The sequence below is a fragment of the Ambystoma mexicanum genome, unplaced genomic scaffold (genome assembly GCF_040938575.1).
Source record: "Ambystoma mexicanum isolate Mex_15411 unplaced genomic scaffold, UKY_AmexF1_1 Mex_scaf10, whole genome shotgun sequence".
NCBI classification, from domain to species: Eukaryota; Metazoa; Chordata; class Amphibia; order Caudata; family Ambystomatidae; genus Ambystoma; species Ambystoma mexicanum.
Genome location: NW_027182325.1, coordinates 120001 through 140000, shown reverse-complemented (window position 1 = coordinate 140000; position 20000 = coordinate 120001). Strand labels below are relative to the sequence as shown.

General features: G+C 47.9%; 50 non-coding genes and 23 pseudogenes across 50 annotated transcripts in view; all 73 read right to left on the bottom strand.

Annotated features, from left to right (window-relative positions):
* Nucleotides 1–5, bottom strand: part of LOC138538031 (5S ribosomal RNA) — a 119-nt gene extending 114 nt beyond the window's left edge. The window contains exon 1 of the ribosomal RNA XR_011286145.1: nt 1–5. This exon is cut by the window's left edge and continues 114 nt beyond it. This is a non-coding gene — a ribosomal RNA (5S ribosomal RNA).
* Nucleotides 6–468: 463 nt separating this feature from the next.
* On the bottom strand, nt 469–577 carry LOC138545906 (5S ribosomal RNA; annotated as a pseudogene).
* Nucleotides 578–683: 106 nt separating this feature from the next.
* Nucleotides 684–802, bottom strand: LOC138538030 (5S ribosomal RNA). Its single transcript, XR_011286144.1, has one exon. It is a non-coding gene; the product is annotated as a 5S ribosomal RNA (ribosomal RNA).
* A 463-nt stretch (nt 803–1265) lies between these two features.
* On the bottom strand, nt 1266–1374 carry LOC138544871 (5S ribosomal RNA; annotated as a pseudogene).
* A 106-nt stretch (nt 1375–1480) lies between these two features.
* On the bottom strand, nt 1481–1599 carry LOC138540514 (5S ribosomal RNA). The gene has a single exon (XR_011288558.1). It is a non-coding gene; the product is annotated as a 5S ribosomal RNA (ribosomal RNA).
* A 106-nt stretch (nt 1600–1705) lies between these two features.
* On the bottom strand, nt 1706–1814 carry LOC138542806 (5S ribosomal RNA; annotated as a pseudogene).
* A 105-nt stretch (nt 1815–1919) lies between these two features.
* On the bottom strand, nt 1920–2038 carry LOC138537648 (5S ribosomal RNA). Its single transcript, XR_011285777.1, has one exon. It is a non-coding gene; the product is annotated as a 5S ribosomal RNA (ribosomal RNA).
* Nucleotides 2039–2144: 106 nt separating this feature from the next.
* Nucleotides 2145–2263, bottom strand: LOC138537342 (5S ribosomal RNA). Its single transcript, XR_011285481.1, has one exon. It is a non-coding gene; the product is annotated as a 5S ribosomal RNA (ribosomal RNA).
* A 106-nt stretch (nt 2264–2369) lies between these two features.
* Nucleotides 2370–2488, bottom strand: LOC138538029 (5S ribosomal RNA). Its single transcript, XR_011286143.1, has one exon. It is a non-coding gene; the product is annotated as a 5S ribosomal RNA (ribosomal RNA).
* A 463-nt stretch (nt 2489–2951) lies between these two features.
* On the bottom strand, nt 2952–3060 carry LOC138544870 (5S ribosomal RNA; annotated as a pseudogene).
* A 311-nt stretch (nt 3061–3371) lies between these two features.
* LOC138550867 (5S ribosomal RNA) lies at nt 3372–3490 on the bottom strand. The gene has a single exon (XR_011294610.1). It is a non-coding gene; the product is annotated as a 5S ribosomal RNA (ribosomal RNA).
* A 106-nt stretch (nt 3491–3596) lies between these two features.
* On the bottom strand, nt 3597–3705 carry LOC138542805 (5S ribosomal RNA; annotated as a pseudogene).
* A 105-nt stretch (nt 3706–3810) lies between these two features.
* On the bottom strand, nt 3811–3929 carry LOC138537646 (5S ribosomal RNA). Its single transcript, XR_011285775.1, has one exon. It is a non-coding gene; the product is annotated as a 5S ribosomal RNA (ribosomal RNA).
* Nucleotides 3930–4035: 106 nt separating this feature from the next.
* LOC138547225 (5S ribosomal RNA) lies at nt 4036–4154 on the bottom strand. The gene has a single exon (XR_011291073.1). It is a non-coding gene; the product is annotated as a 5S ribosomal RNA (ribosomal RNA).
* Nucleotides 4155–4260: 106 nt separating this feature from the next.
* Nucleotides 4261–4379, bottom strand: LOC138548654 (5S ribosomal RNA). The gene has a single exon (XR_011292447.1). It is a non-coding gene; the product is annotated as a 5S ribosomal RNA (ribosomal RNA).
* Nucleotides 4380–4842: 463 nt separating this feature from the next.
* LOC138545905 (5S ribosomal RNA) lies at nt 4843–4951 on the bottom strand (annotated as a pseudogene).
* A 106-nt stretch (nt 4952–5057) lies between these two features.
* Nucleotides 5058–5176, bottom strand: LOC138550897 (5S ribosomal RNA). The gene has a single exon (XR_011294639.1). It is a non-coding gene; the product is annotated as a 5S ribosomal RNA (ribosomal RNA).
* Nucleotides 5177–5282: 106 nt separating this feature from the next.
* LOC138540426 (5S ribosomal RNA) lies at nt 5283–5401 on the bottom strand. Its single transcript, XR_011288474.1, has one exon. It is a non-coding gene; the product is annotated as a 5S ribosomal RNA (ribosomal RNA).
* Nucleotides 5402–5507: 106 nt separating this feature from the next.
* Nucleotides 5508–5626, bottom strand: LOC138539267 (5S ribosomal RNA). The gene has a single exon (XR_011287339.1). It is a non-coding gene; the product is annotated as a 5S ribosomal RNA (ribosomal RNA).
* A 106-nt stretch (nt 5627–5732) lies between these two features.
* On the bottom strand, nt 5733–5841 carry LOC138542804 (5S ribosomal RNA; annotated as a pseudogene).
* Nucleotides 5842–5947: 106 nt separating this feature from the next.
* Nucleotides 5948–6066, bottom strand: LOC138536804 (5S ribosomal RNA). Its single transcript, XR_011284967.1, has one exon. It is a non-coding gene; the product is annotated as a 5S ribosomal RNA (ribosomal RNA).
* A 106-nt stretch (nt 6067–6172) lies between these two features.
* On the bottom strand, nt 6173–6281 carry LOC138542803 (5S ribosomal RNA; annotated as a pseudogene).
* Nucleotides 6282–6387: 106 nt separating this feature from the next.
* Nucleotides 6388–6506, bottom strand: LOC138547291 (5S ribosomal RNA). Its single transcript, XR_011291137.1, has one exon. It is a non-coding gene; the product is annotated as a 5S ribosomal RNA (ribosomal RNA).
* Nucleotides 6507–6612: 106 nt separating this feature from the next.
* LOC138536803 (5S ribosomal RNA) lies at nt 6613–6731 on the bottom strand. Its single transcript, XR_011284966.1, has one exon. It is a non-coding gene; the product is annotated as a 5S ribosomal RNA (ribosomal RNA).
* A 106-nt stretch (nt 6732–6837) lies between these two features.
* LOC138542802 (5S ribosomal RNA) lies at nt 6838–6946 on the bottom strand (annotated as a pseudogene).
* A 105-nt stretch (nt 6947–7051) lies between these two features.
* LOC138537895 (5S ribosomal RNA) lies at nt 7052–7170 on the bottom strand. Its single transcript, XR_011286015.1, has one exon. It is a non-coding gene; the product is annotated as a 5S ribosomal RNA (ribosomal RNA).
* A 106-nt stretch (nt 7171–7276) lies between these two features.
* LOC138538528 (5S ribosomal RNA) lies at nt 7277–7395 on the bottom strand. Its single transcript, XR_011286625.1, has one exon. It is a non-coding gene; the product is annotated as a 5S ribosomal RNA (ribosomal RNA).
* Nucleotides 7396–7501: 106 nt separating this feature from the next.
* Nucleotides 7502–7620, bottom strand: LOC138548653 (5S ribosomal RNA). The gene has a single exon (XR_011292446.1). It is a non-coding gene; the product is annotated as a 5S ribosomal RNA (ribosomal RNA).
* Nucleotides 7621–8083: 463 nt separating this feature from the next.
* On the bottom strand, nt 8084–8192 carry LOC138546713 (5S ribosomal RNA; annotated as a pseudogene).
* Nucleotides 8193–8298: 106 nt separating this feature from the next.
* On the bottom strand, nt 8299–8417 carry LOC138537260 (5S ribosomal RNA). Its single transcript, XR_011285402.1, has one exon. It is a non-coding gene; the product is annotated as a 5S ribosomal RNA (ribosomal RNA).
* Nucleotides 8418–8523: 106 nt separating this feature from the next.
* On the bottom strand, nt 8524–8642 carry LOC138540425 (5S ribosomal RNA). The gene has a single exon (XR_011288473.1). It is a non-coding gene; the product is annotated as a 5S ribosomal RNA (ribosomal RNA).
* Nucleotides 8643–8748: 106 nt separating this feature from the next.
* On the bottom strand, nt 8749–8867 carry LOC138540424 (5S ribosomal RNA). Its single transcript, XR_011288472.1, has one exon. It is a non-coding gene; the product is annotated as a 5S ribosomal RNA (ribosomal RNA).
* A 106-nt stretch (nt 8868–8973) lies between these two features.
* Nucleotides 8974–9092, bottom strand: LOC138539266 (5S ribosomal RNA). Its single transcript, XR_011287338.1, has one exon. It is a non-coding gene; the product is annotated as a 5S ribosomal RNA (ribosomal RNA).
* A 106-nt stretch (nt 9093–9198) lies between these two features.
* LOC138542801 (5S ribosomal RNA) lies at nt 9199–9307 on the bottom strand (annotated as a pseudogene).
* Nucleotides 9308–9413: 106 nt separating this feature from the next.
* Nucleotides 9414–9532, bottom strand: LOC138542631 (5S ribosomal RNA; annotated as a pseudogene).
* A 106-nt stretch (nt 9533–9638) lies between these two features.
* Nucleotides 9639–9747, bottom strand: LOC138542800 (5S ribosomal RNA; annotated as a pseudogene).
* A 105-nt stretch (nt 9748–9852) lies between these two features.
* On the bottom strand, nt 9853–9971 carry LOC138537645 (5S ribosomal RNA). Its single transcript, XR_011285774.1, has one exon. It is a non-coding gene; the product is annotated as a 5S ribosomal RNA (ribosomal RNA).
* A 106-nt stretch (nt 9972–10077) lies between these two features.
* On the bottom strand, nt 10078–10196 carry LOC138551096 (5S ribosomal RNA). The gene has a single exon (XR_011294830.1). It is a non-coding gene; the product is annotated as a 5S ribosomal RNA (ribosomal RNA).
* Nucleotides 10197–10302: 106 nt separating this feature from the next.
* On the bottom strand, nt 10303–10421 carry LOC138548651 (5S ribosomal RNA). Its single transcript, XR_011292443.1, has one exon. It is a non-coding gene; the product is annotated as a 5S ribosomal RNA (ribosomal RNA).
* Nucleotides 10422–10884: 463 nt separating this feature from the next.
* Nucleotides 10885–10993, bottom strand: LOC138545904 (5S ribosomal RNA; annotated as a pseudogene).
* A 106-nt stretch (nt 10994–11099) lies between these two features.
* Nucleotides 11100–11218, bottom strand: LOC138547290 (5S ribosomal RNA). The gene has a single exon (XR_011291136.1). It is a non-coding gene; the product is annotated as a 5S ribosomal RNA (ribosomal RNA).
* A 106-nt stretch (nt 11219–11324) lies between these two features.
* Nucleotides 11325–11443, bottom strand: LOC138540421 (5S ribosomal RNA). The gene has a single exon (XR_011288470.1). It is a non-coding gene; the product is annotated as a 5S ribosomal RNA (ribosomal RNA).
* Nucleotides 11444–11549: 106 nt separating this feature from the next.
* Nucleotides 11550–11668, bottom strand: LOC138539264 (5S ribosomal RNA). The gene has a single exon (XR_011287336.1). It is a non-coding gene; the product is annotated as a 5S ribosomal RNA (ribosomal RNA).
* Nucleotides 11669–11774: 106 nt separating this feature from the next.
* Nucleotides 11775–11893, bottom strand: LOC138542344 (5S ribosomal RNA). The gene has a single exon (XR_011290329.1). It is a non-coding gene; the product is annotated as a 5S ribosomal RNA (ribosomal RNA).
* A 463-nt stretch (nt 11894–12356) lies between these two features.
* LOC138544869 (5S ribosomal RNA) lies at nt 12357–12465 on the bottom strand (annotated as a pseudogene).
* Nucleotides 12466–12571: 106 nt separating this feature from the next.
* LOC138547288 (5S ribosomal RNA) lies at nt 12572–12690 on the bottom strand. Its single transcript, XR_011291134.1, has one exon. It is a non-coding gene; the product is annotated as a 5S ribosomal RNA (ribosomal RNA).
* A 106-nt stretch (nt 12691–12796) lies between these two features.
* Nucleotides 12797–12905, bottom strand: LOC138542799 (5S ribosomal RNA; annotated as a pseudogene).
* A 105-nt stretch (nt 12906–13010) lies between these two features.
* LOC138551237 (5S ribosomal RNA) lies at nt 13011–13129 on the bottom strand. Its single transcript, XR_011294965.1, has one exon. It is a non-coding gene; the product is annotated as a 5S ribosomal RNA (ribosomal RNA).
* Nucleotides 13130–13235: 106 nt separating this feature from the next.
* On the bottom strand, nt 13236–13354 carry LOC138538515 (5S ribosomal RNA). Its single transcript, XR_011286612.1, has one exon. It is a non-coding gene; the product is annotated as a 5S ribosomal RNA (ribosomal RNA).
* Nucleotides 13355–13460: 106 nt separating this feature from the next.
* LOC138548650 (5S ribosomal RNA) lies at nt 13461–13579 on the bottom strand. Its single transcript, XR_011292442.1, has one exon. It is a non-coding gene; the product is annotated as a 5S ribosomal RNA (ribosomal RNA).
* Nucleotides 13580–14042: 463 nt separating this feature from the next.
* On the bottom strand, nt 14043–14151 carry LOC138545903 (5S ribosomal RNA; annotated as a pseudogene).
* Nucleotides 14152–14257: 106 nt separating this feature from the next.
* LOC138541179 (5S ribosomal RNA) lies at nt 14258–14376 on the bottom strand. The gene has a single exon (XR_011289192.1). It is a non-coding gene; the product is annotated as a 5S ribosomal RNA (ribosomal RNA).
* Nucleotides 14377–14482: 106 nt separating this feature from the next.
* On the bottom strand, nt 14483–14601 carry LOC138547287 (5S ribosomal RNA). The gene has a single exon (XR_011291133.1). It is a non-coding gene; the product is annotated as a 5S ribosomal RNA (ribosomal RNA).
* A 106-nt stretch (nt 14602–14707) lies between these two features.
* Nucleotides 14708–14826, bottom strand: LOC138541456 (5S ribosomal RNA). Its single transcript, XR_011289462.1, has one exon. It is a non-coding gene; the product is annotated as a 5S ribosomal RNA (ribosomal RNA).
* A 106-nt stretch (nt 14827–14932) lies between these two features.
* Nucleotides 14933–15051, bottom strand: LOC138539263 (5S ribosomal RNA). Its single transcript, XR_011287335.1, has one exon. It is a non-coding gene; the product is annotated as a 5S ribosomal RNA (ribosomal RNA).
* Nucleotides 15052–15157: 106 nt separating this feature from the next.
* LOC138538027 (5S ribosomal RNA) lies at nt 15158–15276 on the bottom strand. Its single transcript, XR_011286141.1, has one exon. It is a non-coding gene; the product is annotated as a 5S ribosomal RNA (ribosomal RNA).
* Nucleotides 15277–15740: 464 nt separating this feature from the next.
* On the bottom strand, nt 15741–15849 carry LOC138544057 (5S ribosomal RNA; annotated as a pseudogene).
* A 105-nt stretch (nt 15850–15954) lies between these two features.
* On the bottom strand, nt 15955–16073 carry LOC138551206 (5S ribosomal RNA). Its single transcript, XR_011294935.1, has one exon. It is a non-coding gene; the product is annotated as a 5S ribosomal RNA (ribosomal RNA).
* A 106-nt stretch (nt 16074–16179) lies between these two features.
* On the bottom strand, nt 16180–16288 carry LOC138542797 (5S ribosomal RNA; annotated as a pseudogene).
* A 106-nt stretch (nt 16289–16394) lies between these two features.
* LOC138536802 (5S ribosomal RNA) lies at nt 16395–16513 on the bottom strand. The gene has a single exon (XR_011284965.1). It is a non-coding gene; the product is annotated as a 5S ribosomal RNA (ribosomal RNA).
* Nucleotides 16514–16619: 106 nt separating this feature from the next.
* Nucleotides 16620–16728, bottom strand: LOC138543139 (5S ribosomal RNA; annotated as a pseudogene).
* Nucleotides 16729–16833: 105 nt separating this feature from the next.
* On the bottom strand, nt 16834–16952 carry LOC138541944 (5S ribosomal RNA). The gene has a single exon (XR_011289936.1). It is a non-coding gene; the product is annotated as a 5S ribosomal RNA (ribosomal RNA).
* A 106-nt stretch (nt 16953–17058) lies between these two features.
* Nucleotides 17059–17177, bottom strand: LOC138538504 (5S ribosomal RNA). Its single transcript, XR_011286601.1, has one exon. It is a non-coding gene; the product is annotated as a 5S ribosomal RNA (ribosomal RNA).
* Nucleotides 17178–17283: 106 nt separating this feature from the next.
* LOC138548649 (5S ribosomal RNA) lies at nt 17284–17402 on the bottom strand. The gene has a single exon (XR_011292441.1). It is a non-coding gene; the product is annotated as a 5S ribosomal RNA (ribosomal RNA).
* A 463-nt stretch (nt 17403–17865) lies between these two features.
* Nucleotides 17866–17974, bottom strand: LOC138545902 (5S ribosomal RNA; annotated as a pseudogene).
* A 106-nt stretch (nt 17975–18080) lies between these two features.
* LOC138537280 (5S ribosomal RNA) lies at nt 18081–18199 on the bottom strand. The gene has a single exon (XR_011285421.1). It is a non-coding gene; the product is annotated as a 5S ribosomal RNA (ribosomal RNA).
* A 106-nt stretch (nt 18200–18305) lies between these two features.
* On the bottom strand, nt 18306–18424 carry LOC138540420 (5S ribosomal RNA). The gene has a single exon (XR_011288469.1). It is a non-coding gene; the product is annotated as a 5S ribosomal RNA (ribosomal RNA).
* A 106-nt stretch (nt 18425–18530) lies between these two features.
* LOC138539261 (5S ribosomal RNA) lies at nt 18531–18649 on the bottom strand. The gene has a single exon (XR_011287334.1). It is a non-coding gene; the product is annotated as a 5S ribosomal RNA (ribosomal RNA).
* Nucleotides 18650–18755: 106 nt separating this feature from the next.
* Nucleotides 18756–18874, bottom strand: LOC138542343 (5S ribosomal RNA). Its single transcript, XR_011290328.1, has one exon. It is a non-coding gene; the product is annotated as a 5S ribosomal RNA (ribosomal RNA).
* A 463-nt stretch (nt 18875–19337) lies between these two features.
* On the bottom strand, nt 19338–19446 carry LOC138544868 (5S ribosomal RNA; annotated as a pseudogene).
* A 106-nt stretch (nt 19447–19552) lies between these two features.
* On the bottom strand, nt 19553–19671 carry LOC138547286 (5S ribosomal RNA). The gene has a single exon (XR_011291132.1). It is a non-coding gene; the product is annotated as a 5S ribosomal RNA (ribosomal RNA).
* Nucleotides 19672–19778: 107 nt separating this feature from the next.
* Nucleotides 19779–19887, bottom strand: LOC138542716 (5S ribosomal RNA; annotated as a pseudogene).
* A 105-nt stretch (nt 19888–19992) lies between these two features.
* LOC138541678 (5S ribosomal RNA) overlaps nt 19993–20000 on the bottom strand; it is a 119-nt gene continuing 111 nt past the window's right edge. The window contains exon 1 of the ribosomal RNA XR_011289679.1: nt 19993–20000. This exon is cut by the window's right edge and continues 111 nt beyond it. This is a non-coding gene — a ribosomal RNA (5S ribosomal RNA).

Here is a 20000-nt window from a genome sequence, read left to right as displayed (position 1 = left end):
TAGGCTCTAGGAATGCTAAGAATATTACTCTTATGCATTTGCATTTAGTAAGCTAAGCCATGCAGCCACTTGCAACATGATACCACGCTCATCGCTCGATCAGGCTCGATCAGGCGAGATATATAAGACTGGTGGGCCCATTCAGGACTCCTATGTCTGGTAGGATAACTTTAATTCATCCATCCTGTGTCTGTTGCAGGGAGGTGGAGAGAACAATCAACACAATAATGGTTTTCTTTCATGCCTCTTGAAGGACTCAATATTCTCTGTACTGCATTACATGTGAAAGTCGATTTATTACCCATGAACACACTACCTGTATGCTAATTCTATGTAAAAAGGTAGCTCCAGCCCTCATGATGTTGTCCAACATTTCCGCTATAAAACGGGATACAATTATTTTGGAAACATACCAAATTTGAAAAATAATTGAGAAGTTGCGCAATTACTAATCATGGAGCACAAAAAAGCCTACAGCACCTGGTATTCCCAGGCAGTCTCCCATCCAGGTACTAACTAGGCCTGACCCTGCTTAGCTTCCGAGATCGGGCACATTCAGTGTGGTGTGGCCGTAGGCTCTGGGCCTAGTGAGTTTTGTACTTTTAAGCATCTAGTCGGCTAGACCTTGCAGTTTTAAAAGGCAATTGAGAAAGGGCTCACTTCCTGAACTTGGAGCACAAAAAAGCCTACAGCACCTGGTATTCCCAGGCGGTCTCCCATCCAGGTACTAACTAGGCCTGACACTGCTTAACTTCCGAGATCAGTCGAGATCGGGTGCATTCAGTGTGGTGTGGCCGTAGGCTCTAGGAATGCTAAGAATATTACTCTTATGCATTTGCATTTAGTAAGCTAAGCCATGCAGCCACTTGCAACATGATACCACGCTCATCGCTCGATCAGGCTCGATCAGGCGAGATATATAAGACTGGTGGGCCCATTCAGGGCTCCTATGTCTGGTAGGATAACTTTAATTCATCCATCCTGTGTCTGTTGCAGGGAGGTGGAGAGAACAATCAACACAATAATGGTTTTCTTTCATGCCTCTTGAAGGACTCAATATTCTCTGTACTGCATTACATGTGAAAGTCGATTTATTACCCATGAACACACTACCTGTATGCTAATTCTATGTAAAAAGGTAGCTCCAGCCCTCATGATGTTGTCCAACATTTCCGCTATAAAACGGGATACAATTATTTTGGAAACATACCAAATTTGAAAAATAATTGAGAAGTTGCGCAATTACTAATCATGGAGCACAAAAAAGCCTACAGCACCTGGTATTCCCAGGCAGTCTCCCATCCAGGTACTAACTAGGCCTGACCCTGCTTAGCTTCCGAGATCGGGCGCATTCAGTGTGGTGTGGCCGTAGGCTCTGGGCCTAGTGAGTTTTGTACTTTTAAGCATCTAGTCGGCTAGACCTTGCAGTTTTGAAAGGCAATTGTGAAATGGCTCACTTCCTGAACTTGGAGCACAAAAAAGCCTACAGAACCTGGTATTCCCAGGTGGTCTCCCATCCAGGTACTAACTAGGCCCGACACTGCTTAGCTTCCGAGATCAGACGAGATCGGGCGCAATCAGTGTGGTGTGGCCGTAGGCTCTGGGCCTAGTGAGTTTTGTACTTTTAAGCATCTAGTCAGCTAGACCTTGCAATTTTGAAAGGCAATTGAGAAATGGCTCACTTCCTGAACTTGGAGCACAAAAAAGCCTACAGCACCTGGTATTCCCAGGCGGTCTCCCATCCAGGTACTAACTAGGCCCGACCCTGCTTAGCTTCCGAGATCGGGCGCATTCAGTGTGGTGTGGCCGTAGGCTCTGGGCCTAGTGAGTTTGTACTTTTAAGCATCTAGTCGGCTAGACCTTGCAGTTTTGAAAGGCAATTGTGAAATGGCTCACTTCCTGAACTTGGAGCACAAAAAAGCCTACAGCACCTGGTATTCCCAGGTGGTCTCCCATCCAGGTACTAACTAGGCCCGACACTGCTTAGCTTCCGAGATCAGACGAGATTGGGCGCATTCAGTGTGGTGTGGCCGTAGGCTCTGGGCCTAGTGAGTTTTGTACTTTTAAGCATCTAGTCGGCTAGACCTTGCAGTTTTGAAAGGCAATTGAGAAATGGCTCACTTCCTGAACTTGGAGTACAAAAAAGCCTACAGCACCTGGTATTCCCAGGCGGTCTCCCATCCAGGTACTAACTAGGCCCGACACTGCTTAGCTTCTGAGATCAGACAAGATCAGGCGCATTCAGTGTGGTGTGGCCGTAGGCTCTGGGCCTAGTGAGTGTTGTACTTTTAAGCATCTAGTCGGCTAGACCTTGCAGTTTTAAAAGGCAATTGAGAAAGGGCTCACTTCCTGAACTTGGAGCACAAAAAAGCCTACAGCACCTGGTATTCCCAGGCGGTCTCCCATCCAGGTACTAACTAGGCCTGACACTGCTTAACTTCCGAGATCAGTCGAGATCGGGTGCATTCAGTGTGGTGTGGCCGTAGGCTCTAGGAATGCTAAGAATATTACTCTTATGCATTTGCATTTAGTAAGCTAAGCCATGCAGCCACTTGCAACATGATACCACGCTCATCGCTCGATCAGGCTCGATCAGGCGAGATATATAAGACTGGTGGGCCCATTCAGGACTCCTATGTCTGGTAGGATAACTTTAATTCATCCATCCTGTGTCTGTTGCAGGGAGGTGGAGAGAACAATCAACACAATAATGGTTTTCTTTCATGCCTCTTGAAGGACTCAATATTCTCTGTACTGCATTACATGTGAAAGTCGATTTATTACCCATGAACACACTACCTGTATGCTAATTCTATGTAAAAAGGTAGCTCCAGCCCTCATGATGTTGTCCAACATTTCCGCTATAAAACGGGATACAATTATTTTGGAAACATACCAAATTTGAAAAATAATTGAGAAGTTGCGCAATTACTAATCATGGAGCACAAAAAAGCCTACAGCACCTGGTATTCCCAGGCAGTCTCCCATCCAGGTACTAACTAGGCCTGACCCTGCTTAGCTTCCGAGATCGGGCGCATTCAGTGTGGTGTGGCCGTAGGCTCTGGGCCTAGTGAGTTTTGTACTTTTAAGCATCTAGTCGGCTAGACCTTGCAGTTTTGAAAGGCAATTGTGAAATGGCTCACTTCCTGAACTTGGAGCACAAAAAAGCCTACAGCACCTGGTATTCCCAGGTGGTCTCCCATCCAGGTACTAACTAGGCCTGACACTGCTTAGCTTCCGAGATCAGTGTGGTGTGGCCGTAGGCTCTGGGCCTAGTGAGTTTTGTACTTTTAAGCATCTAGTCAGCTAGACCTTGCAGTTTTGAAAGGCAATTGAGAAATGGCTCACTTCCTGAACTTGGAGCACAAAAAAGCCTACAGCACCTGGTATTCCCAGGCGGTCTCCCATCCAGGTACTAACGAGGCCCAACACTGCTTAGCTTCCGAGATCAGACGAGATCGGGCGCAATCAGTGTGGTGTGGCCGTAGGCTCTGGGCCTAGTGAGTTTTGTACTTTTAAGCATCTAGTCAGCTAGACCTTGCAATTTTGAAAGGCAATTGAGAAATGGCTCACTTCCTGAACTTGGAGCACAAAAAAGCCTACAGCACCTGGTATTCCCAGGCGGTCTCCCATCCAGGTACTAACTAGGCCCGACCCTGCTTAGCTTCCGAGATCGGGCGCATTCAGTGTGGTGTGGCCGTAGGCTCTGGGCCTAGTGAGTTTGTACTTTTAAGCATCTAGTCGGCTAGACCTTGCAGTTTTGAAAGGCAATTGTGAAATGGCTCACTTCCTGAACTTGGAGCACAAAAAAGCCTACAGCACCTGGTATTCCCAGGTGGTCTCCCATCCAGGTACTAACTAGGCCCGACACTGCTTAGCTTCCGAGATCAGACGAGATTGGGCGCATTCAGTGTGGTGTGGCCGTAGGCTCTGGGCCTAGTGAGTTTTGTACTTTTAAGCATCTAGTCGGCTAGACCTTGCAGTTTTGAAAGGCAATTGAGAAATGGCTCACTTCCTGAACTTGGAGTACAAAAAAGCCTACAGCACCTGGTTTTCCCAGGCGGTCTCCCATCCAGGTACTAACTAGGCCCGACACTGCTTAGCTTCTGAGATCAGACGAGATCAGGCGCATTCAGTGTGGTGTGGCCGTAGGCTCTGGGCCTAGTGAGTGTTGTACTTTTAAGCATCTAGTCGGCTAGACCTTGCAGTTTTAAAAGGCAATTGAGAAAGGGCTCACTTCCTGAACTTGGAGCACAAAAAAGCCTACAGCACCTGGTATTCCCAGGCGGTCTCCCATCCAGGTACTAACTAGGCCTGACACTGCTTAACTTCCGAGATCAGACGAGATCGGGTGCATTCAGTGTGGTGTGGCCGTAGGCTCTAGGAATGCTAAGAATATTACTCTTATGCATTTGCATTTAGTAAGCTAAGCCATGCAGCCACTTGCAACATGATACCACGCTCATCGCTCGATCAGGCTCGATCAGGCGAGATATATAAGACTGGTGGGCCCATTCAGGACTCCTATGTCTGGTAGGATAACTTTAATTCATCCATCCTGTGTCTGTTGCAGGGAGGTGGAGAGAACAATCAACACAATAATGGTTTTCTTTCATGCCTCTTGAAGGACTCAATATTCTCTGTACTGCATTACATGTGAAAGTCGATTTATTACCCATGAACACACTACCTGTATGCTAATTCTATGTAAAAAGGTAGCTCCAGCCCTCATGATGTTGTCCAACATTTCCGCTATAAAACGGGATACAATTATTTTGGAAACATACCAAATTTGAAAAATAATTGAGAAGTTGCGCAATTACTAATCATGGAGCACAAAAAAGCCTACAGCACCTGGTATTCCCAGGCAGTCTCCCATCCAGGTACTAACTAGGCCTGACCCTGCTTAGCTTCCGAGATCGGGCACATTCAGTGTGGTGTGGCCGTAGGCTCTGGGCCTAGTGAGTTTTGTACTTTTAAGCATCTAGTCGGCTAGACCTTGCAGTTTTGAAAGGCAATTGTGAAATGGCTCACTTCCTGAACTTGGAGCACAAAAAAGCCTACAGCACCTGGTATTCCCAGGTGGTCTCCCATCCAGGTACTAACTAGGCCCGACACTGCTTAGCTTCCGAGATCAGACGAGATCGGGCACAATCAGTGTGGTGTGGCCGTAGGCTCTGGGCCTAGTGAGTTTTGTACTTTTAAGCATCTAGTCAGCTAGACCTTGCAGTTTTGAAAGGCAATTGAGAAATGGCTCACTTCCTGAACTTGGAGCACAAAAAAGCCTACAGCACCTGGTATTCCCAGGCAGTCTCCCATCCAGGTACTAACGAGGCCCGACACTGCTTAGCTTCCGAGATCAGACGAGATCGGGCGCATTCAGTGTGGTGTGGCCGTAGGCTCTGGTTCTTGTGAGTTTTGTACTTTTAAGCATCTAGTCGGCTAGACCTTGCAGTTTTGAAAGGCAATTGAGAAATGGCTCACTTCCTGAACTTGGAGTACAAAAAAGCCTACAGCACCTGGTATTCCCAGGCGGTCTTCCATCCAGGTACTAACTAGGCCCGACACTGCTTAGCTTCTGAGATCAGACGAGATCAGGCACATTCAGTGTGGTGTGGCCGTAGGCTCTGGGCCTAGTGAGTTTTGTACTTTTAAGCATCTAGTCGGCTAGACCTTGCAGTTTTAAAAGGCAATTGAGAAAGGGCTCACTTCCTGAACTTGGAGCACAAAAAAGCCTACAGCACCTGGTATTCCCAGGCGGTCTCCCATCCAGGTACTAACTAGGCCCGACCCTGCTTAGCTTCCGAGATCGGGCGCATTCAGTGTGGTGTGGCCGTAGGCTCTGGGCCTAGTGAGTTTTGTACTTTTAAGCATCTAGTCAGCTAGACCTTGCAGTTTTGAAAGGCAATTGAGAAATGGCTCACTTCCTGAACTTGGAGCACAAAAAAGCCTACAGCACCTGGTATTCCCAGGCGGTCTCCCATCCAGGTACTAACGAGGCCCGACACTGCTTAGCTTCCGAGATCAGACGAGATCGGGCGCAATCAGTGTGGTGTGGCCGTAGGCTCTGGGCCTAGTGAGTTTTGTACTTTTAAGCATCTAGTCAGCTAGACCTTGCAATTTTGAAAGGCAATTGAGAAATGGCTCACTTCCTGAACTTGGAGCACAAAAAAGCCTACAGCACCTGGTATTCCCAGGCGGTCTCCCATCCAGGTACTAACTAGGCCCGACCCTGCTTAGCTTCCGAGATCGGGCGCATTCAGTGTGGTGTGGCCGTAGGCTCTGGGCCTAGTGAGTTTTGTACTTTTAAGCATCTAGTCGGCTAGACCTTGCAGTTTTGAAAGGCAATTGTGAAATGGCTCACTTCCTGAACTTGGAGCACAAAAAAGCCTACAGCACCTGGTATTCCCAGGTGGTCTCCCATCCAGGTACTAACTAGGCCCGACACTGCTTAGCTTCCGAGATCAGACGAGATCGGGCGCAATCAGTGTGGTGTGGCCGTAGGCTCTGGGCCTAGTGAGTTTTGTACTTTTAAGCATCTAGTCAGCTAGACCTTGCAGTTTTGAAAGGCAATTGAGAAATGGCTCACTTCCTGAACTTGGAGCACAAAAAAGCCTACAGCACCTGGTATTCCCAGGCGGTCTCCCATCCAGGTACTAACGAGGCCCGACACTGCTTAGCTTCCGAGATCAGACGAGATCGGGCGCAATCAGTGTGGTGTGGCCGTAGGCTCTGGGCCTAGTGAGTTTTGTACTTTTAAGCATCTAGTCAGCTAGACCTTGCAATTTTGAAAGGCAATTGAGAAATGGCTCACTTCCTGAACTTGGAGCACAAAAAAGCCTACAGCACCTGGTATTCCCAGGCGGTCTCCCATCCAGGTACTAACTAGGCCCGACCCTGCTTAGCTTCCGAGATCGGGCGCATTCAGTGTGGTGTGGCCGTAGGCTCTGGGCCTAGTGAGTTTGTACTTTTAAGCATCTAGTCGGCTAGACCTTGCAGTTTTGAAAGGCAATTGTGAAATGGCTCACTTCCTGAACTTGGAGCACAAAAAAGCCTACAGCACCTGGTATTCCCAGGTGGTCTCCCATCCAGGTACTAACTAGGCCCGACACTGCTTAGCTTCCGAGATCAGACGAGATTGGGCGCATTCAGTGTGGTGTGGCTGTAGGCTCTGGGCCTAGTGAGTTTTGTACTTTTAAGCATCTAGTCGGCTAGACCTTGCAGTTTTGAAAGGCAATTGAGAAATGGCTCACTTCCTGAACTTGGAGTACAAAAAAGCCTACAGCACCTGGTATTCCCAGGCGGTCTCCCATCCAGGTACTAACTAGGCCCGACACTGCTTAGCTTCTGAGATCAGACGAGATCAGGCGCATTCAGTGTGGTGTGGCCGTAGGCTCTGGGCCTAGTGAGTGTTGTACTTTTAAGCATCTAGTCGGCTAGACCTTGCAGTTTTAAAAGGCAATTGAGAAAGGGCTCACTTCCTGAACTTGGAGCACAAAAAAGCCTACAGCACCTGGTATTCCCAGGCGGTCTCCCATCCAGGTACTAACTAGGCCTGACACTGCTTAACTTCCGAGATCAGACGAGATCGGGTGCATTCAGTGTGGTGTGGCCGTAGGCTCTAGGAATGCTAAGAATATTACTCTTATGCATTTGCATTTAGTAAGCTAAGCCATGCAGCCACTTGCAACATGATACCACGCTCATCGCTCGATCAGGCTCGATCATGCGAGATATATAAGACTGGTGGGCCCATTCAGGACTCCTATGTCTGGTAGGATAACTTTAATTCATCCATCCTGTGTCTGTTGCAGGGAGGTGGAGAGAACAATCAACACAATAATGGTTTTCTTTCATGCCTCTTGAAGGACTCAATATTCTCTGTACTGCATTACATGTGAAAGTCGATTTATTACCCATGAACACACTACCTGTATGCTAATTCTATGTAAAAAGGTAGCTCCAGCCCTCATGATGTTGTCCAACATTTCCGCTATAAAACGGGATACAATTATTTTGGAAACATACCAAATTTGAAAAATAATTGAGAAGTTGCGCAATTACTAATCATGGAGCACAAAAATGCCTACAGCACCTGGTATTCCCAGGCAGTCTCCCATCCAGGTACTAACTAGGCCTGACCCTGCTTAGCTTCCGAGATCGGGCACATTCAGTGTGGTGTGGCCGTAGGCTCTGGGCCTAGTGAGTTTTGTACTTTTAAGCATCTAGTCGGCTAGACCTTGCAGTTTTGAAAGGCAATTGTGAAATGGCTCACTTCCTGAACTTGGAGCACAAAAAAGCCTACAGCACCTGGTATTCCCAGGTGGTCTCCCATCCAGGTACTAACTAGGCCCGACACTGCTTAGCTTCCGAGATCAGACGAGATCGGGCGCAATCGGTGTGGTGTGGCCGTAGGCTCTGGGCCTAGTGAGTTTTGTACTTTTAAGCATCTAGTCAGCTAGACCTTGCAGTTTTGAAAGGCAATTGAGAAATGGCTCACTTCCTGAACTTGGAGCACAAAAAAGCCTACAGCACCTGGTATTCCCAGGCAGTCTCCCATCCAGGTACTAACGAGGCCCGACACTGCTTAGCTTCCGAGATCAGACGAGATCGGGCGCATTCAGTGTGGTGTGGCCGTAGGCTCTGGTTCTTGTGAGTTTTGTACTTTTAAGCATCTAGTCAGCTAGACCTTGCAGTTTTGAAAGGCAATTGAGAAATGGCTCACTTCCTGAACTTGGAGCACAAAAAAGCCTACAGCACCTGGTATTCCCAGGCAGTCTCCCATCCAGGTACTAACGAGGCCCGACACTGCTTAGCTTCCGAGATCAGACGAGATCGGGCGCATTCAGTGTGGTGTGGCCGTAGGCTCTGGTTCTTGTGAGTTTTGTACTTTTAAGCATCTAGTCGGCTAGACCTTGCAGTTTTGAAAGGCAATTGAGAAATGGCTCACTTCCTGAACTTGGAGTACAAAAAAGCCTACAGCACCTGGTATTCCCAGGCGGTCTTCCATCCAGGTACTAACTAGGCCCGACACTGCTTAGCTTCTGAGATCAGACGAGATCAGGCACATTCAGTGTGGTGTGGCCGTAGGCTCTGGGCCTAGTGAGTTTTGTACTTTTAAGCATCTAGTCGGCTAGACCTTGCAGTTTTAAAAGGCAATTGAGAAAGGGCTCACTTCCTGAACTTGGAGCACAAAAAAGCCTACAGCACCTGGTATTCCCAGGCGGTCTCCCATCCAGGTACTAACTAGGCCCGACCCTGCTTAGCTTCCGAGATCGGGCGCATTCAGTGTGGTGTGGCCGTAGGCTCTGGGCCTAGTGAGTTTTGTACTTTTAAGCATCTAGTCAGCTAGACCTTGCAGTTTTGAAAGGCAATTGAGAAATGGCTCACTTCCTGAACTTGGAGCACAAAAAAGCCTACAGCACCTGGTATTCCCAGGCCGTCTCCCATCCAGGTACTAACGAGGCCCGACACTGCTTAGCTTCCGAGATCAGACGAGATTGGGCGCAATCAGTGTGGTGTGGCCGTAGGCTCTGGGCCTAGTGAGTTTTGTACTTTTAAGCATCTAGTCAGCTAGACCTTGCAATTTTGAAAGGCAATTGAGAAATGGCTCACTTCCTGAACTTGGAGCACAAAAAAGCCTACAGCACCTGGTATTCCCAGGCGGTCTCCCATCCAGGTACTAACTAGGCCCGACCCTGCTTAGCTTCCGAGATCGGGCGCATTCAGTGTGGTGTGGCCGTAGGCTCTGGGCCTAGTGAGTTTGTACTTTTAAGCATCTAGTCGGCTAGACCTTGCAGTTTTGAAAGGCAATTGTGAAATGGCTCACTTCCTGAACTTGGAGCACAAAAAAGCCTACAGCACCTGGTATTCCCAGGTGGTCTCCCATCCAGGTACTAACTAGGCCCGACACTGCTTAGCTTCCGAGATCAGACGAGATTGGGCGCATTCAGTGTGGTGTGGCCGTAGGCTCTGGGCCTAGTGAGTTTTGTACTTTTAAGCATCTAGTCGGCTAGACCTTGCAGTTTTGAAAGGCAATTGAGAAATGGCTCACTTCCTGAACTTGGAGTACAAAAAAGCCTACAGCACCTGGTATTCCCAGGCGATCTCCCATCCAGGTACTAACTAGGCCCGACACTGCTTAGCTTCTGAGATCAGACGAGATCAGGCGCATTCAGTGTGGTGTGGCCGTAGGCTCTGGGCCTAGTGAGTGTTGTACTTTTAAGCATCTAGTCGGCTAGACCTTGCAGTTTTAAAAGGCAATTGAGAAAGGGCTCACTTCCTGAACTTGGAGCACAAAAAAGCCTACAGCACCTGGTATTCCCAGGCGGTCTCCCATCCAGGTACTAACTAGGCCTGACACTGCTTAACTTCCGAGATCAGACGAGATCGGGTGCATTCAGTGTGGTGTGGCCGTAGGCTCTAGGAATGCTAAGAATATTACTCTTATGCATTTGCATTTAGTAAGCTAAGCCATGCAGCCACTTGCAACATGATACCACGCTCATCGCTCGATCAGGCTCGATCAGGCGAGATATATAAGACTGGTGGGCCCATTCAGGACTCCTATGTCTGGTAGGATAACTTTAATTCATCCATCCTGTGTCTGTTGCAGGGAGGTGGAGAGAACAATCAACACAATAATGGTTTTCTTTCATGCCTCTTGAAGGACTCAATATTCTCTGTACTGCATTACATGTGAAAGTCGATTTATTACCCATGAACACACTACCTGTATGCTAATTCTATGTAAAAAGGTAGCTCCAGCCCTCATGATGTTGTCCAACATTTCCGCTATAAAACGGGATACAATTATTTTGGAAACATACCAAATTTGAAAAATAATTGAGAAGTTGCGCAATTACTAATCATGGAGCACAAAAAAGCCTACAGCACCTGGTATTCCCAGGCAGTCTCCCATCCAGGTACTAACTAGGCCTGACCCTGCTTAGCTTCCGAGATCGGGCACATTCAGTGTGGTGTGGCCGTAGGCTCTGGGCCTAGTGAGTTTTGTACTTTTAAGCATCTAGTCGGCTAGACCTTGCAGTTTTGAAAGGCAATTGTGAAATGGCTCACTTCCTGAACTTGGAGCACAAAAAAGCCTACAGCACCTGGTATTCCCAGGTGGTCTCCCATCCAGGTACTAACTAGGCCCGACACTGCTTAGCTTCCGAGATCAGACGAGATCGGGCGCAATCAGTGTGGTGTGGCCGTAGGCTCTGGGCCTAGTGAGTTTTGTACTTTTAAGCATCTAGTCAGCTAGACCTTGCAGTTTTGAAAGGCAATTGAGAAATGGCTCACTTCCTGAACTTGGAGCACAAAAAAGCCTACAGCACCTGGTATTCCCAGGCAGTCTCCCATCCAGGTACTAACGAGGCCCGACACTGCTTAGCTTCCGAGATCAGACGAGATCGGGCGCATTCAGTGTGGTGTGGCCGTAGGCTCTGGTTCTTGTGAGTTTTGTACTTTTAAGCATCTAGTCGGCTAGACCTTGCAGTTTTGAAAGGCAATTGAGAAATGGCTCACTTCCTGAACTTGGAGTACAAAAAAGCCTACAGCACCTGGTATTCCCAGGCGGTCTTCCATCCAGGTACTAACTAGGCCCGACACTGCTTAGCTTCTGAGATCAGACGAGATCAGGCACATTCAGTGTGGTGTGGCCGTAGGCTCTGGGCCTAGTGAGTTTTGTACTTTTAAGCATCTAGTCGGCTAGACCTTGCAGTTTTAAAAGGCAATTGAGAAAGGGCTCACTTCCTGAACTTGGAGCACAAAAAAGCCTACAGCACCTGGTATTCCCAGGCGGTCTCCCATCCAGGTACTAACTAGGCCTGACACTGCTTAACTTCCGAGATCAGTCGAGATTGGGTGCATTCAGTGTGGTGTGGCCGTAGGCTCTAGGAATGCTAAGAATATTACTCTTATGCATTTGCATTTAGTAAGCTAAGCCATGCAGCCACTTGCAACATGATACCACGCTCATCGCTCGATCAGGCTCGATCAGGCGAGATATATAAGACTGGTGGGCCCATTCAGGACTCCTATGTCTGGTAGGATAACTTTAATTCATCCATCCTGTGTCTGTTGCAGGGAGGTGGAGAGAACAATCAACACAATAATGGTTTTCTTTCATGCCTCTTGAAGGACTCAATATTCTCTGTACTGCATTACATGTGAAAGTCGATTTATTACCCATGAACACACTACCTGTATGCTAATTCTATGTAAAAAGGTAGCTCCAGCCCTCATGATGTTGTCCAACATTTCCGCTATAAAACGGGATACAATTATTTTGGAAACATACCAAATTTGAAAAATAATTGAGAAGTTGCGCAATTACTAATCATGGAGCACAAAAAAGCCTACAGCACCTGGTATTCCCAGGCAGTCTCCCATCCAGGTACTAACTAGGCCTGACCCTGCTTAGCTTCCGAGATCGGGCGCATTCAGTGTGGTGTGGCCGTAGGCTCTGGGCCTAGTGAGTTTTGTACTTTTAAGCATCTAGTCGGCTAGACCTTGCAGTTTTGAAAGGCAATTGTGAAATGGCTCACTTCCTGAACTTGGAGCACAAAAAAGCCTACAGCACCTGGTATTCCCAGGTGGTCTCCCATCCAGGTACTAACTAGGCCCGACACTGCTTAGCTTCCGAGATCAGACGAGATCGGGCGCAATCAGTGTGGTGTGGCCGTAGGCTCTGGGCCTAGTGAGTTTTGTACTTTTAAGCATCTAGTCAGCTAGACCTTGCAATTTTGAAAGGCAATTGAGAAATGGCTCACTTCCTGAACTTGGAGCACAAAAAAGCCTACAGCACCTGGTATTCCCAGGCGGTCTCCCATCCAGGTACTAACTAGGCCCGACCCTGCTTAGCTTCCGAGATCGGGCGCATTCAGTGTGGTGTGGCCGTAGGCTCTGGGCCTAGTGAGTTTGTACTTTTAAGCATCTAGTCGGCTAGACCTTGCAGTTTTGAAAGGCAATTGTGAAATGGCTCACTTCCTGAACTTGGAGCACAAAAAAGCCTACAGCACCTGGTATTCCCAGGTGGTCTCCCATCCAGGTACTAACTAGGCCCGACACTGCTTAGCTTCCGAGATCAGATGAGATTGGGCGCATTCAGTGTGGTGTGGCCGTAGGCTCTGGGCCTAGTGAGTTTTGTACTTTTAAGCATCTAGTCGGCTAGACCTTGCAGTTTTGAAAGGCAATTGAGAAATGGCTCACTTCCTGAACTTGGAGTACAAAAAAGCCTACAGCACCTGGTATTCCCAGGCGGTCTCCCATCCAGGTACTAACTAGGCCCGACACTGCTTAGCTTCTGAGATCAGACGAGATCAGGCGCATTCAGTGTGGTGTGGCCGTAGGCTCTGGGCCTAGTGAGTGTTGTACTTTTAAGCATCTAGTCGGCTAGACCTTGCAGTTTTAAAAGGCAATTGAGAAAGGGCTCACTTCCTGAACTTGGAGCACAAAAAAGCCTACAGCACCTGGTATTCCCAGGCGGTCTCCCATCCAGGTACTAACTAGGCCTGACACTGCTTAACTTCCGAGATCAGACGAGATCGGGTGCATTCAGTGTGGTGTGGCCGTAGGCTCTAGGAATGCTAAGAATATTACTCTTATGCATTTGCATTTAGTAAGCTAAGCCATGCAGCCACTTGCAACATGATACCACGCTCATCGCTCGATCAGGCTCGATCAGGCGAGATATATAAGACTGGTGGGCCCATTCAGGACTCCTATGTCTGGTAGGATAACTTTAATTCATCCATCCTGTGTCTGTTGCAGGGAGGTGGAGAGAACAATCAACACAATAATGGTTTTCTTTCATGCCTCTTGAAGGACTCAATATTCTCTGTACTGCATTACATGTGAAAGTCGATTTATTACCCATGAACACACTACCTGTATGCTAATTCTATGTAAAAAGGTAGCTCCAGCCCTCATGATGTTGTCCAACATTTCCGCTATAAAACGGGATACAATTATTTTGGAAACATACCAAATTTGAAAAATAATTGAGAAGTTGCGCAATTACTAATCATGGAGCACAAAAGAGCCTACAGCACCTGGTATTCCCAGGCAGTCTCCCATCCAGGTACTAACTAGGCCTGACCCTGCTTAGCTTCCGAGATCGGGCACATTCAGTGTGGTGTGGCCGTAGGCTCTGGGCCTAGTGAGTTTTGTACTTTTAAGCATCTAGTCGGCTAGACCTTGCAGTTTTGAAAGGGAATTGTGAAATGGCTCACTTCCTGAACTTGGAGCACAAAAAAGCCTACAGCACCTGGTATTCCCAGGTGGTCTCCCATCCAGGTACTAACTAGGCCCGACACTGCTTAGCTTCCGAGATCAGACGAGATCGGGCGCATTCAGTGTGGTGTGGCCGTAGGCTCTGGGCTTAGTGAGTTTTGTACTTTTAAGCATCTAGTCGGCTAGACCTTGCAGTTTTGAAAGGCAATTGAGAAATGGCTCACTTCCTGAACTTGGAGCACAAAAAAGCCTACAGCACCTGGTATTCCCAGGTGGTCTCCCATCCAGGTACTAACTAGGCCCGACACTGCTTAGCTTCCGAGATCAGACGAGATCGGGCGCAATCAGTGTGGTGTGGCCGTAGGCTCTGGGCCTAGTGAGTTTTGTACTTTTAAGCATCTAGTCAGCTAGACCTTGCAGTTTTGAAAGGCAATTGAGAAATGGCTCACTTCCTGAACTTGGAGCACAAAAAAGCCTACAGCACCTGGTATTCCCAGGCGGTCTCCCATCCAGGTACTAACGAGGCCCGACACTGCTTAGCTTCCGAGATCAGACGAGATCGGGCGCATTCAGTGTGCTGTGGCCGTAGGCTCTGGTTCTTGTGAGTTTTGTACTTTTAAGCATCTAGTCGGCTAGACCTTGCAGTTTTGAAAGGCAATTGAGAAATGGCTCACTTCCTGAACTTGGAGTACAAAAAAGCCTACAGCACCTGGTATTCCCAGGCGGTCTTCCATCCAGGTACTAACTAGGCCCGACACTGCTTAGCTTCTGAGATCAGACGAGATCAGGCACATTCAGTGTGGTGTGGCCGTAGGCTCTGGGCCTAGTGAGTTTTGTACTTTTAAGCATCTAGTCGGCTAGACCTTGCAGTTTTAAAAGGCAATTGAGAAAGGGCTCACTTCCTGAACTTGGAGCACAAAAAAGCCTACAGCACCTGGTATTCCCAGGCGGTCTCCCATCCAGGTACTAACTAGGCCTGACACTGCTTAACTTCCGAGATCAGTCGAGATCGGGTGCATTCAGTGTGGTGTGGCCGTAGGCTCTAGGAATGCTAAGAATATTACTCTTATGCATTTGCATTTAGTAAGCTAAGCCATGCAGCCACTTGCAACATGATACCACGCTCATCGCTCGATCAGGCTCGATCAGGCGAGATATATAAGACTGGTGGGCCCATTCAGGACTCCTATGTCTGGTAGGATAACTTTAATTCATCCATCCTGTGTCTGTTGCAGGGAGGTGGAGAGAACAATCAACACAATAATGGTTTTCTTTCATGCCTCTTGAAGGACTCAATATTCTCTGTACTGCATTACATGTGAAAGTCGATTTATTACCCATGAACACACTACCTGTATGCTAATTCTATGTAAAAAGGTAGCTCCAGCCCTCATGATGTTGTCCAACATTTCCGCTATAAAACGGGATACAATTATTTTGGAAACATACCAAATTTGAAAAATAATTGAGAAGTTGCGCAATTACTAATCATGGAGCACAAAAAAAGCCTACAGCACCTGGTATTCCCAGGCAGTCTCCCATCCAGGTACTAACTAGGCCCGACCCTGCTTAGCTTCCGAGATCGGGGGCATTCAGTGTGGTGTGGCCGTAGGCTCTGGGCCTAGTGAGTTTGTACTTTTAAGCATCTAGTCGGCTAGACCTTGCAGTTTTGAAAGGCAATTGTGAAATGGCTCACTTCCTGAACTTGGAGCACAAAAAAGCCTACAGCACCTGGTATTCCCAGGTGGTCTCCTATCCAGGTACTAACTAGGCCCGACACTGCTTAGCTTCCGAGATCAGACGAGATCGGGCGCATTCAGTGTGGTGTGGCCGTAGGCTCTGGGCTTAGTGAGTTTTGTACTTTTAAGCATCTAGTCGGCTAGACCTTGCAGTTTTAAAAGGCAATTGAGAAAGGGCTCACTTCCTGAACTTGGAGCACAAAAAAGCCTACAGCACCTGGTATTCCCAGGCGGTCTCCCATCCAGGTACTAACTAGGCCCGACCCTGCTTAGCTTCCGAGATCGGGCGCATTCAGTGTGGTGTGGCCGTAGGCTCTGGGCCTAGTGAGTTTTGTACTTTTAAGCATCTAGTCAGCTAGACCTTGCAGTTTTGAAAGGCAATTGAGAAATGGCTCACTTCCTGAACTTGGAGCACAAAAAAGCCTACAGCACCTGGTATTCCCAGGCGGTCTCCCATCCAGGTACTAACGAGGCCCGACACTGCTTAGCTTCCGAGATCAGACGAGATCGGGCGCAATCAGTGTGGTGTGGCCGTAGGCTCTGGGCCTAGTGAGTTTTGTACTTTTAAGCATCTAGTCAGCTAGACCTTGCAATTTTGAAAGGCAATTGAGAAATGGCTCACTTCCTGAACTTGGAGCACAAAAAAGCCTACAGCACCTGGTATTCCCAGGCGGTCTCCCATCCAGGTACTAACTAGGCCCGACCCTGCTTATCTTCCGAGATCGGGCGCATTCAGTGTGGTGTGGCCGTAGGCTCTGGGCCTAGTGAGTTTGTACTTTTAAGCATCTAGTCGGCTAGACCTTGCAGTTTTGAAAGGCAATTGTGAAATGGCTCACTTCCTGAACTTGGAGCACAAAAAAGCCTACAGCACCTGGTATTCGCAGGTGGTCTCCCATCCAGGTACTAACTAGGCCCGACACTGCTTAGCTTCCGAGATCAGACGAGATTGGGCGCATTCAGTGTGGTGTGGCCGTAGGCTCTGGGCCTAGTGAGTTTTGTACTTTTAAGCATCTAGTCGGCTAGACCTTGCAGTTTTGAAAGGCAATTGAGAAATGGCTCACTTCCTGAACTTGGAGTACAAAAAAGCCTACAGCACCTGGTATTCCCAGGCGGTCTCCCATCCAGGTACTAACTAGGCCCGACACTGCTTAGCTTCTGAGATCAGACGAGATCAGGCGCATTCAGTGTGGTGTGGCCGTAGGCTCTGGGCCTAGTGAGTGTTGTACTTTTAAGCATCTAGTCGGCTAGACCTTGCAGTTTTAAAAGGCAATTGAGAAAGGGCTCACTTCCTGAACTTGGAGCACAAAAAAGCCTACAGCACCTGGTATTCCCAGGCGGTCTCCCATCCAGGTACTAACTAGGCCTGACACTGCTTAACTTCCGAGATCAGACGAGATCGGGTGCATTCAGTGTGGTGTGGCCGTAGGCTCTAGGAATGCTAAGAATATTACTCTTATGCATTTGCATTTAGTAAGCTAAGCCATGCAGCCACTTGCAACATGATACCACGCTCATCGCTCGATCAGGCTCGATCAGGCGAGATATATAAGACTGGTGGGCCCATTCAGGACTCCTATGTCTGGTAGGATAACTTTAATTCATCCATCCTGTGTCTGTTGCAGGGAGGTGGAGAGAACAATCAACACAATAATGGTTTTCTTTCATGCCTCTTGAAGGACTCAATATTCTCTGTACTGCATTACATGTGAAAGTCGATTTATTACCCATGAACACACTACCTGTATGCTAATTCTATGTAAAAAGGTAGCTCCAGCCCTCATGATGTTGTCCAACATTTCCGCTATAAAACGGGATACAATTATTTTGGAAACATACCAAATTTGAAAAATAATTGAGAAGTTGCGCAATTACTAATCATGGAGCACAAAAAAGCCTACAGCACCTGGTATTCCCAGGCAGTCTCCCATCCAGGTACTAACTAGGCCTGACCCTGCTTAGCTTCCGAGATCGGGCACATTCAGTGTGGTGTGGCCGTAGGCTCTGGGCCTAGTGAGTTTTGTACTTTTAAGCATCTAGTCGGCTAGACCTTGCAGTTTTGAAAGGCAATTGTGAAATGGCTCACTTCCTGAACTTGGAGCACAAAAAAGCCTACAGCACCTGGTATTCCCAGGTGGTCTCCCATCCAGGTACTAACTAGGCCCGACACTGCTTAGCTTCCAAGATCAGACGAGATCGGGCGCAATCAGTGTGGTGTGGCCGTAGGCTCTGGGCCTAGTGAGTTTTGTACTTTTAAGCATCTAGTCAGCTAGACCTTGCAGTTTTGAAAGGCAATTGAGAAATGGCTCACTTCCTGAACTTGGAGCACAAAAAAGCCTACAGCACCTGGTATTCCCAGGCAGTCTCCCATCCAGGTACTAACGAGGCCCGACACTGCTTAGCTTCCGAGATCAGACGAGATCGGGCGCATTCAGTGTGGTGTGGCCGTAGGCTCTGGTTCTTGTGAGTTTTGTACTTTTAAGCATCTAGTCGGCTAGACCTTGCAGTTTTGAAAGGCAATTGAGAAATGGCTCACTTCCTGAACTTGGAGTACAAAAAAGCCTACAGCACCTGGTATTCCCAGGCGGTCTTCCATCCAGGTACTAACTAGGCCCGACACTGCTTAGCTTCTGAGATCAGACGAGATCAGGCACATTCAGTGTGGTGTGGCCGTAGGCTCTGGGCCTAGTGAGTTTTGTACTTTTAAGCATCTAGTCGGCTAGACCTTGCAGTTTTAAAAGGCAATTGAGAAAGGGCTCACTTCCTGAACTTGGAGCACAAAAAAGCCTACAGCACCTGGTATTCCCAGGCGGTCTCCCATCCAGGTACTAACTAGGCCTGACACTGCTTAACTTCCGAGATCAGTCGAGATTGGGTGCATTCAGTGTGGTGTGGCCGTAGGCTCTAGGAATGCTAAGAATATTACTCTTATGCATTTGCATTTAGTAAGCTAAGCCATGCAGCCACTTGCAACATGATACCACGCTCATCGCTCGATCAGGCTCGATCAGGCGAGATATATAAGACTGGTGGGCCCATTCAGGACTCCTATGTCTGGTAGGATAACTTTAATTCATCCATCCTGTGTCTGTTGCAGGGAGGTGGAGAGAACAATCAACACAATAATGGTTTTCTTTCATGCCTCTTGAAGGACTCAATATTCTCTGTACTGCATTACATGTGAAAGTCGATTTATTACCCATGAACACACTACCTGTATGCTAATTCTATGTAAAAAGGTAGCTCCAGCCCTCATGATGTTGTCCAACATTTCCGCTATAAAACGGGATACAATTATTTTGGAAACATACCAAATTTGAAAAATAATTGAGAAGTTGCGCAATTACTAATCATGGAGCACAAAAAAGCCTACAGCACCTGGTATTCCCAGGCAGTCTCCCATCCAGGTACTAACTAGGCCTGACCCTGCTTAGCTTCCGAGATCGGGCGCATTCAGTGTGGTGTGGCCGTAGGCTCTGGGCCTAGTGAGTTTTGTACTTTTAAGCATCTAGTCGGCTAGACCTTGCAGTTTTGAAAGGCAATTGTGAAATGGCTCACTTCCTGAACTTGGAGCACAAAAAAGCCTACAGCACCTGGTATTCCCAGGTGGTCTCCCATCCAGGTACTAACTAGGCCCGACACTGCTTAGCTTCCGAGATCAGACGAGATCGGGCGCAATCAGTGTGGTGTGGCCGTAGGCTCTGGGCCTAGTGAGTTTTGTACTTTTAAGCATCTAGTCAGCTAGACCTTGCAATTTTGAAAGGCAATTGAGAAATGGCTCACTTCCTGAACTTGGAGCACAAAAAAAGCCTACAGCACCTGGTATTCCCAGGCGGTCTCCCATCCAGGTACTAACTAGGCCCGACCCTGCTTAGCTTCCGAGATCGGGTGCATTCAGTGTGGTGTGGCCGTAGGCTCTGGGCCTAGTGAGTTTGTACTTTTAAGCATCTAGTCGGCTAGACCTTGCAGTTTTGAAAGGCAATTGTGAAATGGCTCACTTCCTGAACTTGGAGCACAAAAAAGCCTACA